This window comes from Malaclemys terrapin, chromosome 3 (genome assembly GCF_027887155.1).
Source record: "Malaclemys terrapin pileata isolate rMalTer1 chromosome 3, rMalTer1.hap1, whole genome shotgun sequence".
In the NCBI taxonomy this organism is placed as follows: Eukaryota; Metazoa; Chordata; order Testudines; family Emydidae; genus Malaclemys; species Malaclemys terrapin.
In genome coordinates this window covers 162,028,896-162,044,646 of record NC_071507.1, presented here as the reverse complement: position 1 = coordinate 162,044,646, position 15,751 = coordinate 162,028,896, and the positions used below count along the sequence as shown (strand labels likewise).

Here is a 15,751-nt window from a genome sequence, read left to right as displayed (position 1 = left end):
TGTTAAGTGCACCATAATTGCTACATATTTAAGAAGAAACTACATCATATAAATTAACACATGCTGTCATCTTATGGCATAAAAGTGTCCTCTTGTCAATGGTATGAGCAAGAGAACCACAAGTCAGAGCTAAGTGGTTCTGGCACCCAAACTGCAAAATGAAGCAACACTCCTAGTATAAGAAGTCCCCTCCACACATATATATTAATTCTCTGCCACGTTTTTGTTTATGTATCGTTTCTGATGCTTCTTTATTTGCAGCAAAGTTCCACCAGGAGCTAAAATCTAACCTCAAAACTAGTTAATCAGGATTCCACAGTATTTTAAGAACAGAGGGCCAAATCTTCAGCTGAGGTAAATCAGCACAACTCCATTAATATCACCAGAATTATGCTAATTTACACTAGCTGAGGTTCTGGCCCAGTAGTATGAGAGGACATCTTCGCAGAATATTTGTTTTGATGCATCGAAGAAGCCCACACAATTACTCAATGTGATTTTACATGTATGAAAAACAAGATCACCTGTCATTTTTATGCCCATGGGGTAATCCGTGGTAGATCCCCAACTGCATTAGGGTTCTGTACCTTACTAGATTTGGGAAGTCCAGAGTCAAGAATTCAGATCCATTCATCTGTTTCATCAAGAGTTAGTGTGTGTCTACTAGTGATGGGAGAAATCCAAATGGTTCAGAGCTTCAGTTCAGCTGGGATGAGCCAACAAACTGAGTCTCACTCAGCCCCACTACACTCTTTTCCCACACAACCCCTTCTCTTACTTTCAGATCTACTATTTTCATTCCACTGATCCAAGGTAGTAACAGTTTTGGCCCTGAAGCACTCTACATTAAAAAAGGAAAGGAAAGGAAAATAGAGCTAGATTTTGACAGTGCATAGTTAAGGACACAGATGTAAAAGTTTCAGAGTGTCCTTCCAAAAACTTTGAAATTATTTTCAGAACTGTATTTAAAGCACCTCTGTCAACTCTCAATGCCAGGCCCTAAGTATGCACCTATTATTTAGTCTTTTAAAACATAACTGGAAATGGATTTAATTAATATATAATACTTTAAGTGTGCAGATCTGTTGACAAGTTTTGCTTTGTCAGTATGTATAACATACTGCACAGACAGGTTTCAGAGTAGCAGCCGTGTTAGTCTGTATCCGCAAAAAGAAGAACAGGAGTACTTGTGGCACCTTAGAGACTAACAAATTTATTAGAGCATAAGCTTTCGTGGACTACAGCCCACTTCTTCGGATTTATTAGAGCATAAGCTTTCGTGGACTACAGCCCACTTCTTCGGATATCCGAAGAAGTGGGCTGTAGTCCACGAAAGCTTATGCTCTAATAAATTTGTTAGTCTCTAAGGTGCCACAAGTACTCCTGTTCTTCTTCATACTGCACAGACTATATTATCTATAAGAAAGTATATTTACTTCAGTGAAGATGAAATTTCTCTTGACTGACAAAGAACCATAAAACTCCTCTCTAAACAAACTCAAGGAGTTAGGTAGCCCAAATGCACATTTTGACTGTAAGGATCCCAAAATTTTGTTCCAAGTAAGACAGAAAGTCAAGACAGAAAAGAGGCAGAAGCATGTAAACTAGCCACTCTGCAGCCAAAGATAAATGGGCTGCCACTGAAGAGAAACAGGATACAGTCTATTTATTACCTCCATCACTAGCTCCTAAACAGCAAGATATATATTGATATCAGACCAGTTTTTAAAGAAATGAGATCCCCTGACCGGCTTACTTAATGCACCAATAAAGGATCTATATTTTAAACACGACGACAAATCAATTTCTGTTTTATTGTTCGCAGCTAGACTTTGTACTGCACATTCTTGGAAAAGTGGACCCTTTGAGTGGAATTACAGTATAGAAAAATATGGCCTATCCTTGAAATGGAAAAGCAATCACACCAAGTACATACACAAGAGAAGTGTTAAAAAGAGCATCAGAATTTAGAAATTTTGTCAATTTTTTTAGCACACTCAAAGGAGGACACCCCAGCCAACAAGCTAGAATCTTTAGCCAGGTTCTTGGAATATTAACCTGATCCTGAATAAGTAATAAGTAATGTATGATGTAGTATGTTAACATGTTATTGTAACTGTGCCTCAACAAAAAGTTTTTAAAAATACACATTAAAACTTTCATTACTGAGACGGAGTACAGCATGAGTTAGCACATGCAATCACAATGAATTGTTCAGGGATGCTTTTGGTTTGTTTTTGTTTTTTAATAGAGTGAAGATCTTGCTATAAATTATTAATGTCATAACTGAGAATTTGAAGAGTACTTGGGAGCAGAATGTGCCAAGAGTTTTCATTTTAAAAATATTTTAAAAATAGAATTAATTCAGGGCCCAATTCTGCAACCCTTTGATTAGTACTTATTGAGGGAGTTCAGTGGGAGTTCTCATGTGGGTAAGTGCTACTCACTGGTGGCAGAATTAGGCCCCAAATGGGGATTTCAAATCCCAGGATTACTGGTCTGGTTTTCATGTCTATCTACTTAGCAGTAAATTCAAATTAATAACATTTGTATGGGAACAGTAAGTATCCCCCATGTCATAACTCGGACACAAATAGGATCAGTATTTACAACACACCGTATTACAGCATTGATAGTATTCTCCTAGAAGTACACACAACTGCTGAATGAATACTTAGCATTTGCTGTTGAATTAAACAAAATTAAATGTATTAAATAGGGCTAACACACATTTTACTTATCTATTTATATTATTTCAAAGAAAAGGCACTGCTGCAATATGGAACACACACACACACACCTCTGTTGTTCTAGTGCATTTCTTTAGTCCTGATCTTTTACTAGACAGGACAGAAATTACAGTCAGACAAGTTGAAAAAAACAGAGGTAAATTCCAGAAAAATAACTGACTGTCCAAATAAAGAATTGAATAAAAATAAAAACCATAGGTGAAATCCTGGCTCTACTGAAGTCGATGGATAAACTCCCACTGACTTCAGTGGGGTTGGGATTTCACACTGTACATTTCAGTATACCAAGATGAGAACCTTAAAAGCAAACATCGGTGAACTAGAATGCCTAGCAATTAAAGTAAATTTTGACATAGACATTACTGACACATGATGGAATTTTTTAAAAAAACAAACAGTATGATGTACTAATAGCTATCTACGAACCATAAAGGAGGTCAGATTAGGTCATAGAAGTGGGGGAGTAACATTCTTCCTAAGGAAGTCCATATAATCCATTGAAATAAAACTTCTTAGTAGAGAAGGTAATACAATAGAATCTGTATTACAAACCACACACCCCTACATTAACTCTATATTAGTAAGGGATTCCCTTCTGCCAAGGAAATCCTTTTCTGTCCATTCAGGGCAGCTTTCAGGTCCTTTTGCATGCCAAAGTGGCTCAAAGAAAGCCATGGTGTCGTCCAGGATCTGGTCCCATGACTAAAAGATTTTAGCTTCATAGATGGAAGTTTCTCTTCACTGGTCATCCCCTAGTAGGATGACCTACTACCATCCCTTCCACAGTAACTTTCTCAAGGTTATTTTCATTGCTATGCCTGATGTGCAAAGTACATAAATTTGCACTTGCTGATTTCTGACAACTGGGTCTGCTTGTCTCCAAAACTGCTCCTAACATATGCATTCATCTTCTTTTCCAGCCAGGAGATACCCGAGAGTCTTTGTCAGCACTGTATCTCAAAGGCTTCAATTTTCTTCTTGATACGCTTCAAGATGCAAGAGTTTTTCCAAACTTTCATGAGGGAGGCCACGGGTAAGCAAGCCATTCCTAATAGTCTTCCAATTTCTTGTACAGCGTAATATGGGATATTACACAGGCTATTTAATTGGATAACTAATTTCATATAAGAGTTTGTGTCTTTCAAGCTTTAAAAACATTTCTCATTCATGCTGGTAAATTGCGACAAGTATGTAAAATCCAAGCCTTCTTAAACTACTGAATAAAAATTAAAGACATATTGTTATAGGATGATTTTTACAAGCAATACTGTGGACAAGATCCCAGTTTGTCTTCATAGATTCCAAGGCCAGAAGGGACCATTATGACCAGGGGTGTTCAGAAGTGGGGGCAAGCAGGGTCATGCTTCCCACAGTAATGAGCAGAGGCACAGAACTTCTCTGGCCCTAGGGAGCTGACAGCTTTTTCTGCCCTCCCCCCCCCCCATGGGCTGTGGCAGGGGCATAGAAAATGCCCCATCAAAAGTGGTCACATTTTTATTCCTGCTCACGCCCGTTTTTATAACTATCTAGTCTGACCTCCTGTATAACACAGGCTACACTTCTCCAAAATAATTCCTTGAGCAGATCTTTTAGAAAGACATTCAATCTTGATTTAAATATTATCAGTGATGGAGAATCCACTAAAAGCCTTGGTAAGATGTTTCAATGGTTAATTACTATCACTGTTTAAAAGATATGCCTTATTTCCATCTGAATTTGTCTAGCTTGAACTTCCAGCCACTGGCTCATGTTATACCTTTCTCTGCCAAACTGATGAACCCATTATTAAATATTTGTTCCCCTTATAGATACTTAAAGACTGTAATCAAGTCACCCCTTAAGCTACTCTTGGTTAACAAAATAGACCAAAGAACTCAATCTATCACTAGTTTTCTAAACTTTTAATCATTCTCATGGCTCTTCTCTCAACCGTCTCAAATTTATCAACAGCCTTCTTGAGCACCAGAACGGGACACGGTATTTCTGCAGCTGTCCCACCAGCACAAATATTGAGATAAAATAAGCTCTCTACTCAAGATTCTCCATTTTATACATCCCAGGACCAAATGGGAGCTCATGTATAGATGATTATCTGCCAACCCCCTCCCCAAATATTTTTCAGAGTCACTGTTTGTGACTGCTTCCCAGGATAGAGTCCCCCATCCTGTAAGCATTGTCTACATTCTTTGTTCCTAGATGTATACGTTTATATTTAGCCATATTAAAACAAATATAATTTGCTTGCGCCTAGTTTACCAAGTGATCCAGATTGCTCTGAATCAGTGACCTGTCCTCTTCATTATTTACCACCCCCACCCAAATTGTGTGTCATCTGCAAACTAACAGGGATGATATTATGTTTTCTACTAGGTCATTGATGAAAATCTTGAATAGCTTGGAGTTAAAAAACAATCTCTACAGGAGGACCTCACTGGAAACAAACCTGCTCAATGACAATTTCCCATTTACATATTACATTTTGAGATCTAACCATTAGCCAGATTTTAATCCACTTAATATGTGCCATGTTACTTTTATATCAAGTTAGTTTGAAAGGATCTATTTTCCAGAAACCCATGTTGATTTGCATTCATTACATTACCCTCCTCGTTTTTTTATTAATCAAGTCCCATATCAGCTAGTTCATTATCTTGCCCAGGTTCTATGTGAGGATGACATGCCTATAACTACCCAGGTAATAATGTTTATTCTTTTAAAAATTGACACAAAATTAGGTTTGTTCCATTCTTCTGGAATTTCCACAGTGCTCCAAGACTTATTGACAATCCACATTAACTGTCCAGTTAGTTTCTCAGTTAGCTCTTTAAGAATTCTTGTGTGCAAGTTGTCTGGATCTGCTGATTTAACAATGTCTAACTTTCATAGCTTCTATTTAAAATCCTCCATAGATACTCAAGGAATGGAAAGACTATCACCTTATGATTAGATGATATCATCTGTTTCTTCCACAAATATGGAACATAAATATTGACTGAACACTTCTGTCTTCTCTAATACAATTATTATTGATAATTCTACCATTTACATCTAATAATGGATCAATGCCCATTGTCAGGATTCTTTTTGTTCCCAATCCTCTTTTTTTAAAAAAAAACTGCTTTTTATAGCCCTTAACTGTGCTGGCCATAGATTTTTTATGTCCCTTTGCTTCTGTTAGGAATTGTAGAAAATTGATAACTTCTGATTTATATTCATTACTATCAACTTCCCCTTTCTTCCATTTATTTTATATAATACATTATTTTTAAGAGCTGCCTTCAGTTCCCCTGTAAACCAGATCTGTTTCTTAAGCAGTACAGAATGCGGGATTGTGGTTTTTGTCATTTAATAAGGTGGTCTTAAAATGATTCCTAATTATAATTCACAATGTTCTGATTAAATTCTTCCTCCCAGTTGATCTGCCTCATAACTGCTTTTAGCTTTGTGAAATTGGCCCAATTAAAGCACCACCTGTATATGTTAGTAGTCTGGACTTTACTCTGGTTGCATGTTATAAATGTGATCAACCCATATTAAAGCTGTGATATTTCACTACTTAGCTTATTGTCACTGTTTCACTATTAAATATACTCGCACAGGCAAAATATGGGGCTTATAGATCATGTGACTGTAACAGGTCACTTATCCTAATCTCACTAAATTTCACTGTTTGAATTCTTTGCACAAGCACTAAAGTAAACTAGTCAGTTTTAACTACCTCAAGGTGAGAGAGGTTACAGTAAGCTGATATACTACAAACTACATTCGTTTACATCTTGAATACAATGAAATGATAGTTTATCTACAGTAAATACTTGTGGTTATCTGACAAAACAGGCCAAAGGTTCCAGGAGTTTTCTCCTGAAGTTACCCAGTCCTGCCTCTAATGACTGATAATTGAAAGCAGAGGCTGGAAATATCAAATGTGGTAGGTGACAGATAAGCAACAGATTAATGCAAATACTCTGTTACAGGACACTAAAAGGTCAGAGGCCCCAGGAATTAGCTATTGTGCTACTGTGAAAAGACAGACATCAAACAGCTATTTACAGCAGTCTTGCAAAAATTCAAATGACTAGAAATCTATTCTTACTTCCTTTGGCTACACTTTATATAACATTATATACAACAAAATAACAAGAGGTCTGATCTAGAGCAAGGTGAAAGATAAAACCATTGTTTTCCCATATGCAAATATTTTAATTTTAAAAAGAACAGGAGTACTTGTGGCACCTTAGAGACTAACAAATTTATTAGAGCATAAGCTTTCGTGGACTACAGCCCACTTCTTCGGATGCATACCGAAGAAGTGGGCTGTAGTCCACGAAAGCTTATGCTCTAATAAATTTGTTAGTCTCTAAGGTGCCACAAGTACTCCTGGTCTTTTTGCGGATACAGACTAACATGGCTGCTACTCTGAAACCTGTCATTTTAATTTAATGCATTGAAGAAAAATTAAGAGCCATATTCAGACCACCATTCATGTTCTACACTTCAAGCACACGAGGAGACCAAGCTAACACCCACAAACTGTAATATCAAGCTGTGTATCTTTGTGTGGGCTTGCACAGTGTGGAAAGCAAGGAGTCTAAATTTTATAAGCCAGAAATAGGCTTAATTCAAAAAAATATATGTTTCTCTGCTGTACTCTGGAAGCCCTAAAAATGAAGGACCCAATCCAAAGTCTTTTCACTAATCTCAGTGGCCTTTGGATAAGGCCCACAGTCTTCTAGAAGATTCAGGAATTTTTTTTTTGGTTGAACAGAATCTTAAAATTGAACTGCAGTGAAAAATACTTTAGTTGTTAAAGTGATAAAAACATATTTTAACTGAGAACTTAAACAACAGCATAACAGTAACAGTTTAAATACTATAAGCTTTACTCTGTTTGACAGAACACTAGTAGCCAAATTCTGCACTCCCTACTCAGATAAAACCACTACCGAAATCAATGAGAATTTTATTTGAGCAGAGTGTAAGTCTGCAGTAAGTTAAATGTTCATTGCAGCACTTTTGGTCCTTGAAGAGTACTTTTATTGAAGTACTATCTATCCATCTATCTATCTAGATATTTAATGGTGCTGCATTTGTTATTACCGCCCTGGTTTTATTTAAGCTAATTACAGGTCTCCAGATGTGGTTTTGAAAGGGTAATATAAATAGATTTTATACATAATAGTCTTTTTTATTAAATTACAGAACATGAAATCTGATGGGTCAAATTCTGCTGCAAGTTACACTAATTTATGTAAGTCCAGAGTCATTGCACTGAATCCAAGGAGGTTATTTGTTTACCAGCTCAGCTGAGCAGAATTTGCCCAGTTGTCCTTAACTGAACTAAAAGATACTTCCTTCGAACTGTTTGTCAAAATGCTGTGCAGATCATTCCAGTTTCAATTAAAAAAAAATAGCTGACTAATGTTTATTGAGTCCAGTCATTTGATAATATCTCTTTCGTAATTACTCAGAATTATTGAAATATATGAATTAGAGCCTGATCCAAAGCAGTGGTGGAGTTTATGGAAAGACTTTAATTCACTGCAGTAGACTGGATCAGAACCTTAGAGAGGAAGGGAACTACTATGGTTAAATCAATCAAGCATACTGCAACAAAACTGCACTTTGTTCACCTCTTACAAGGATAGATTAGTTTTAATTATTTATCATTCATAGAATTTTTGTAAATAATTTACTGCAGTATTCAGTATCTTGTAAAAGTCATGAATTCTTAGTATTAAAGGATTTCTCCCAAGCACTTTGCTCTTAAATCTTTGCCAAGAACTGCTGTAACACCACAGGGTTTTTTACTTTTGAGAACAAAAGGGTTTTTATGGGTTAGCCAAATATGAATTTGCAAAAGTCCTAGCTATTGGTTAGCTGGGTCTTTGTGACATTCCTCTCAAAACATCCATGTGACATAATCAACTTTAATAAATGGCAGACACCAATTCTGCAACGAGGAAAAAAAGAAAATGGTGTGTGAGAAAAAGTGAAGTGTAGAAGGGTTTGTAGTAAAATCTATTTCCTTCTCCTTTTAATTCTTTTAAGACTCAAAGTTTGAGCAGTTAAAGTCATCAGAATATTCTCCCAGACTTGCCTTCCCCAAAGTTCCCTCTCTCTACAATACTTCCAAGAGCTCCAAGGGACAACATCACAGTGTCTACCAGTGCCCCTCTCCTGCACAGACTCCAACGTGCATAAGTGCAAAGAGACATAACTGGATCTTATCACAAATAAGCTACCAGTATGTTCTACCAGCAGCATCTTCCATTCACTTTATATAGGCTAAAATATCCCTGAAGTAAATATACATTTTGAAGAAATAACCAGTCTCACTTCATTAACTGTTTTGGTGAAAAGCTAATTTGTAAACATATGGTACTCATTGCATTTATGCCTTCCAAGTCACATGCACTTGCTTTACAAGTCAAAACAAGTATTACACTACAGCTGACCCAAAAATTATTAAATTCTGGAAGGTTTTCAGTTATTGATATTGTAAGTGGAAAAACAGTGCTTCATCTTCCCTATGCTAGTTTGAACCTTGCCAGTGCAACAGTATGGATAAGTAACAGCAAAAAAATATGGAGGTTAGTTTCTACTGGAACACGGTTTGGGAAGTGAAAAGCATTGTGAAAAGCTAAGTATTATTAATTACTATCATCATCATCATCACCACCACGACCACCACCACAGAAATAAGAAAGAACTGAAAGTAATTTCCATTATTTCTTGTTTCCATTGTATTTAAGGCTTGAACCTTTGGAGACAAAACTTCCACTGAATCCTGTAGCCCTGATGTTTAGCTGTAACACACAGCACAACTATCTCCGCACTTCACTAATCCTGGGCCAGCTGTGTATCAGTCCAGTCCCCTGGCATAAATCAGAGCAGTTTGAGGCTATGCTCTCTTTCCCCCAGCCATGTCACTTATAGTTGGTGGAGGTAGAACTAGCACGGGATCTGTCACTGTGGTTCTATGCCACCAACGGCAGTTCTAGCTTTGCTGGGGTAATTAATCCTCCCATAGGCAGCTGAGACAGTTTCAGGACTGCTCTATGCTGCTGATGTGCCATAAAGTGACACGACTGAGGGAAGAAGCTGGATCAAATAGTTTTTCTTGTGAAAAACAAATAAGGACCCTTTATTTCATTCTATTACTTTAAATGATATGACAACATTTATTACATAAGCATGCTAGACAGCGATAACCTCACTCAAAATAGTATGCCCATTAGATACTGGATTGGCATTACCATTTCACTAAGGAAAATAAGTCTTTCAGATGAATAAAGTATCATGTAGGTCTAGATCAGAATATATTAGAGTTCCCATTTCAATCAGGAAATCAAATTTTCCACATTTATTTCATGTCCTGTTAGGAGACTAGTTTTTACTATACAGCCCTTTATTAATGAAGGCATCTAAGATAATTCATCCGAACACCATGTGAGCAAGGATATTTATTTTCTCTGCTTTTTCAGTTAAGTCAACTATTCGGACGGCTATGGTTTAGAAAAATCAAGTACATATTGATATGGTCTGTCAATAATCTATTATTTTTCCTAATATTTAGCTCTAGTTTTCTCCCATACCAAATGGTTGCAGTGAAAGGTAACAATTATAGCCAGGTTTCTTTCCAAGCCTAAAGGTCAGGATGTCAGGCCAACGCAGCCTGCAGATTAGTGAACCACAGGGGGGAAAAAACTGCTTGAGAACTAGCTGTATACAATGAAAGCTCTGAAACTTTTATTGCTATTGAACGTGTCAGGTTATATTTCAAATCCAAATTCCTGAGCTGAGTATACAGTACATGCAGGAATCGAAGGAATACACACACACACACACACACACACACACACACACACACACACACACACACACACACACACACACACACACACTTCTTTTTCCTCATTCTTGAAACTTTCAGCACCAAATTCTGCCCTAACCTACACCTAGTGCAATCTCATCCAAGTCACTTGCTTTTTGATTCAGCAAAGTTTGAACAGTAACTCAATTTATACATCGGGGAAAAGTTGGTCAGAATTTGGTCCGAAAATGGGTGTACGTTATAACTGATTTAGCATTCAAAGAATTTGAAGATGGAGTGTAACTTGTGAGAAGGCTGAAGGAAAATGTAGGACCATAAGGCAACTTTCAGGAGTGTATAAGCTGAAGCACATTTTATCTTCTCGCTTCCTGTTAGTTACTTCTCTTACTATATACCCCCTTCCACTGAATCACGGCAAGTTATTTGACCACTGCTGAATTCAGCTGAGAGTCTTCCCTGTGAGCTCTACCTTCTTACTTCAGGGTCAACTTGCCCTACTAAGGTATGAATCAGTTTAGTATTGTTCTTTAAATTTACCTACTTTTAGTGGGTTACTGATGTTTTAACATTACCCACACTACCAATTCAGAATTATCAGTGAATCACATTTTACATGAAATAAGAAATAAAGCAGGAAACAATTTCTGGTTAAGAAAACCAGGAATTAAAGTTTAACCCTTCAAATACTCATTGACTGAATAGGCAACTATATGCTACGACTACTAATAACTGTGCTGAATGATGAACTTCCAACTATTTCATTTTAGAATGCTGCATTTTAACTTTGACTAAACATTAAACAAAATCAAGCCAGCTGTAACAATGATCATAAATGAATGAATGAATAAATAAATGAAATTAAAAATATCCAGAACATACAATTTAGAGAAAACAGAAAAAAGCATATTATAGATGATCACTTTACGAAAATATTTGATGTGTCAAAGTAATTCTAGTGAGACATTGTAAATACACTGATGTTTGCAAAAACAATATAATTTAACATATTTTGGGCCAGATCCTGACCTATTATAAGTATGTGTACCTCCACTGAAATCAGTGAAGCTACACAGATTTACACCAGTGGATTTAAACCACCCTATATATTTTATGCCTTCCATGTTCTAGTTCTGCAATTTATGCAACAGTGTCATTTTATTGATTATTGTAAAAGTACAAGGAAGTAGTTTAGTTAAAGCATACCAAAAATCTGCAAAGTGAAAAAGGACATTCATCCTTACTGATAACATCCTTATACTGGACATGCTTGTCATAGTAATCAGAGCTGAAGTATTTGCTTCAGTGTGTGTTTGGATCATGATTTATTCCTGGCCAAACGATAGGATGGGAACAATGAAAACGTTTCTTATGCACCCTAACATTTCTTACATTGGGCACCTTTGCTGAACTGTCCACCATGAAACCCAGAACTCTTTCCTGAATAATTAAAGTGAATTCAGAACTCACCAATCTGCATGAACACTGAATAATTCTTTCCCAATGTACAGTACCTTACATTTATCAACAGGTTAAAAAGAGATGCATTGGATTTGGGGAAGGTTGCATGACTATGGATCCATCATGCTCCCCACTACCAAAGTGCTCCAGGTGCTGCAAGTCAAGCAGCATGTTGAAAGCCCCCCAATTTTCTTCCCTGCCTCTGTGGTAGTAGGAGCATTCGGCTGATGCCAGTTTGTCTGCCTGCGAAGAACTCATGCGAAGTTTATCCATGGGCAGCACCACAATGGATGCCTACCCCTAACCTAGCATGTAACTGTTGATTGTTTGGATTACTAGGAGCGCGAGACAATCAGAACAGTCATGTTGATTGTAGAGTCATACATCAATATAATTAATCTCTGGAATAATTAACACAATCTCAAGATGCATTTTATGTGCTACAACTCCAGCTGCTTGGCTGTTAGCTGAGCTTAAATTTAAGAGATGGATACTTGTGTTTGGTAAATTGAGCACTAACGTGGTACTTTGTATTTTTATTTCAAATGGTATGTTTTAGAGCCAGACAATGAGGAAAATTTGACATTTACAATACAGTGCAGGTTCTACCTTTTTCTTGGCTGCTGTTTATACTATGCTCTTGTTTCTCCTAGGACTAAAAATGACTACTGGCCTAATCTCTGATGATAGGCCTATTTTTCTATTAAATGTAATTTGGAACCACCTGTTGCCCAGCCCATGATTGCACCCTACCTTTTGGGGCTACCGTGCTTCCCTGTTCTTGATAATACAAGTTCCTCTCCTGAAGGCAAGCTGGAACACTTTGGTTGGAGCTGGCCATAATATATCCCACTAGTCCAAAGGGATGTTCATGCCATGTTAACAAAGCAGGCTTCTTTCACATCCTGCAGCAAGTAGCGATGTAAACACAGAGCTTGAAATTCCCTTTTAGGAAATTGTACTATAGAGTCTAGTATTCAAATCATCCGATGCTTGCACACTAGTCTGGTCTAGCATAGGTGCACAACTCCTCATTGTATGTGCACTTTAGGGAATCTGCACATATGTATCAAGCCTGCAATAGTGGGCATGCCCTTTGGTATATATCCATTTGAAAAATCTGGTCTTTAGTTTCAGAATTTAAGTTGGAGGGGGGAGGGAAATATTATTCTCATATATTTAAGTCAGTGCCTTAATTGTAACATAAAAAACCAACACAAAATCCCTATCGTCTGTTCACTCTGTACCATGGGCTACACTCTGGATTTTCTATGATAAAATAAGAAAAAGTACTCTCTAGCCACATGATAGTGTATGCTATAAAGCCTCACTAAACACAATTCCAGAATGTAAAAGGGGAATCGAAAATGTATTGCTGGAAGACTGCTGGTTATAAGGGAACACAAGCACACATAATGAGCTATGGTAGGAAATATCTGAAGTGACTCACTGTCGGCATTAAAAAGAGGAAATGGCTATATTCTGATGTGCCACCTAAAACTGAATTGTGCTGATAAACTTTACTATCTTGTCTTACAATAAACATCCGTCACAAAGTTCACCGGAATACAGGCAGCGTTTCCTTTAAGTCATCACATCATATTCTATTATTTCAATTATATTTATTTTTGGCTGATACCATGAAGCTCATTCATGTCTTTATCTCCTTTTGATTAGACTACTGCAATATTCAGCTTGTTGGGGTTGTTTTTTAAAACCAAACAGGATCATGACTAAGCAACTTGAAAGAAGGATAGCATCTTCCATAAGTAAATTCGAACATAGGAACCTAACCTGCAGATTTTGCCTGTGCTACCTCTAAAACTTAGTATTTATTTCAAGATCTTTCAAGAACACTTTTCTTTTCAGAGCCAGGTTCATGAGTAGGTACCAGATCCATCTAGGTTCTTACAATCCAGAGTCAAACAATTTGTAAATTCCAACTAATACATGGCAAACACAGTGTAACTGGACTACTTCTACAATACTCCACAACCACAGTTAGTTCTTCACAAAACACTTAGGAGGATAATTATCTCTATTTATTCTTTCATACTTCTTAAAATCTTTGGGGCAGCTGGTGTTAATCAGCATTGCTCAATTGAAGTTAATAGAAGTGAATTATTTTACACCAGCGTGGGATCTTGTTTTTCATTTTATTGCTTCTTTTCTTCGTCTATTTTCAGACATGAAGCACTCTGAGAACTTCCTTATGAGATCTGAACAACAAAACAATAGCAATGCTATTTGTTGGGATCCTCTCCCATCTTGCTACACAGTGACATGGAAATCAGTCCCCCAGAGGGCGGAGAAGCAGTATCTTCAAAGCTAATGTTCCAAATTCATTAGACAGACATCCTCGCACACACAAATCATGGGACTGGCTTAAAAATCGTGCATTTAAAAAAAATTAAGTTTGGGTTCTTTTTACCTTGTGCTTTTTGAACATTTAAGGGTCACATATTTCTTTGCAACCATAGGACTAGAAACTTCATTGAAACAAAAAACCACAAAAGCTGAAATTCTCACATAAGTGTCAGGACTCCAAGAAGACCACCAAACATCATGAGACTCACAATCAGCTCAGGAGCGATGGCAGCATTAGAGAAGTGAAAGGGGGAAATTCTGGAAAGACAGAATAAGCTCTCTCATGGGAGCAGAGGCACAGATCCCAGGTTATCTTCTTCAAACTCCACTCATTGCTGCTGATACCAGGGACCTATGCTCCTCAATGCAGCATTGAGGCCTTTTGGAAAGCTCCAGGTCCTTATCAGCATTCCCCGATCCTGCTCTTCTTACAAAGTAACTGGGACCCTACTTGTGAAATATAGGAGTTTAAAGGATTTATTTTGCAAGCTACTAAGCAACCCTCAACTCCTACTGAACTAAATTGGAGGTTACTCAGATTCTCACAGCACCAGGCTCAAATGCTGTTATTAGTCCTCAACTCCTGGGAGCAGATCCATGAACTCTCTCATCCTTATTTCAAAATGTTACAACAGGATGCAATTAAGCGCAATTAACAAAGGGGTCAAATGGTCATCTGATAAACCCTGGTCCAAATAGGCAGCCTGGAAAGGTCAGGCTGCACAGTACTGTTGAGAGAAAAAATAGTATAATTTAAGGACTTTTTTAAAAAGGAAAAATAATAATCCCAGTGTATTAAACTAGAGATACTTGTGTGCTTTCTGTGTTTTATCTTTATTATGTAGAGACATTTCATAGTAAGTTTGCACAATTTTATACCTTACAGTCAATAACTGGGCAAGTCTCACAATACCTGAGTGAGTTAGGCAGCTTCCCTGGAACTTAAATCTGAGTTTTACTGCTTTAGTCTTAATAATTCTTTGTTTCATCTACATGACTGTCTGTCTTAATAAATATGTCTTGAGGATTATGATTCACACCAATCCACTGACATCTCCTTTTAGAACAATGACACTCTGAAATCCCCAGGAAGAATGCACAGTACAAGCACAAGGTACTACAAAGCTCTCAAGAGCTAAATCCTATACAAAGTTCACAGCCAGAGTAAAAATAGGGTTTGTGGAGGACAGAAGCCACGGGATTTATGTGGTTGCAGATCCACCACGTCTACCTCTACTGGACAAACAGGGGCTCAGACCTCTTGTTGGTCCCCCAAATTCTGCCTCCACCACTGGGTGAAACCAGTCTTAGACCAATTCTGAAACATCTTTGGCCCTCTGTG

General features: G+C 37.3%; 1 protein-coding gene across 1 annotated transcript in view; it reads right to left on the bottom strand.

The window, feature by feature from the left end:
• The window catches only part of BMP5 (bone morphogenetic protein 5), a 69,701-nt gene that overhangs the window by 40,496 nt on the left and 13,454 nt on the right, over positions 1-15,751 (bottom strand). The gene's annotated exons all lie outside the window — the stretch shown is intronic.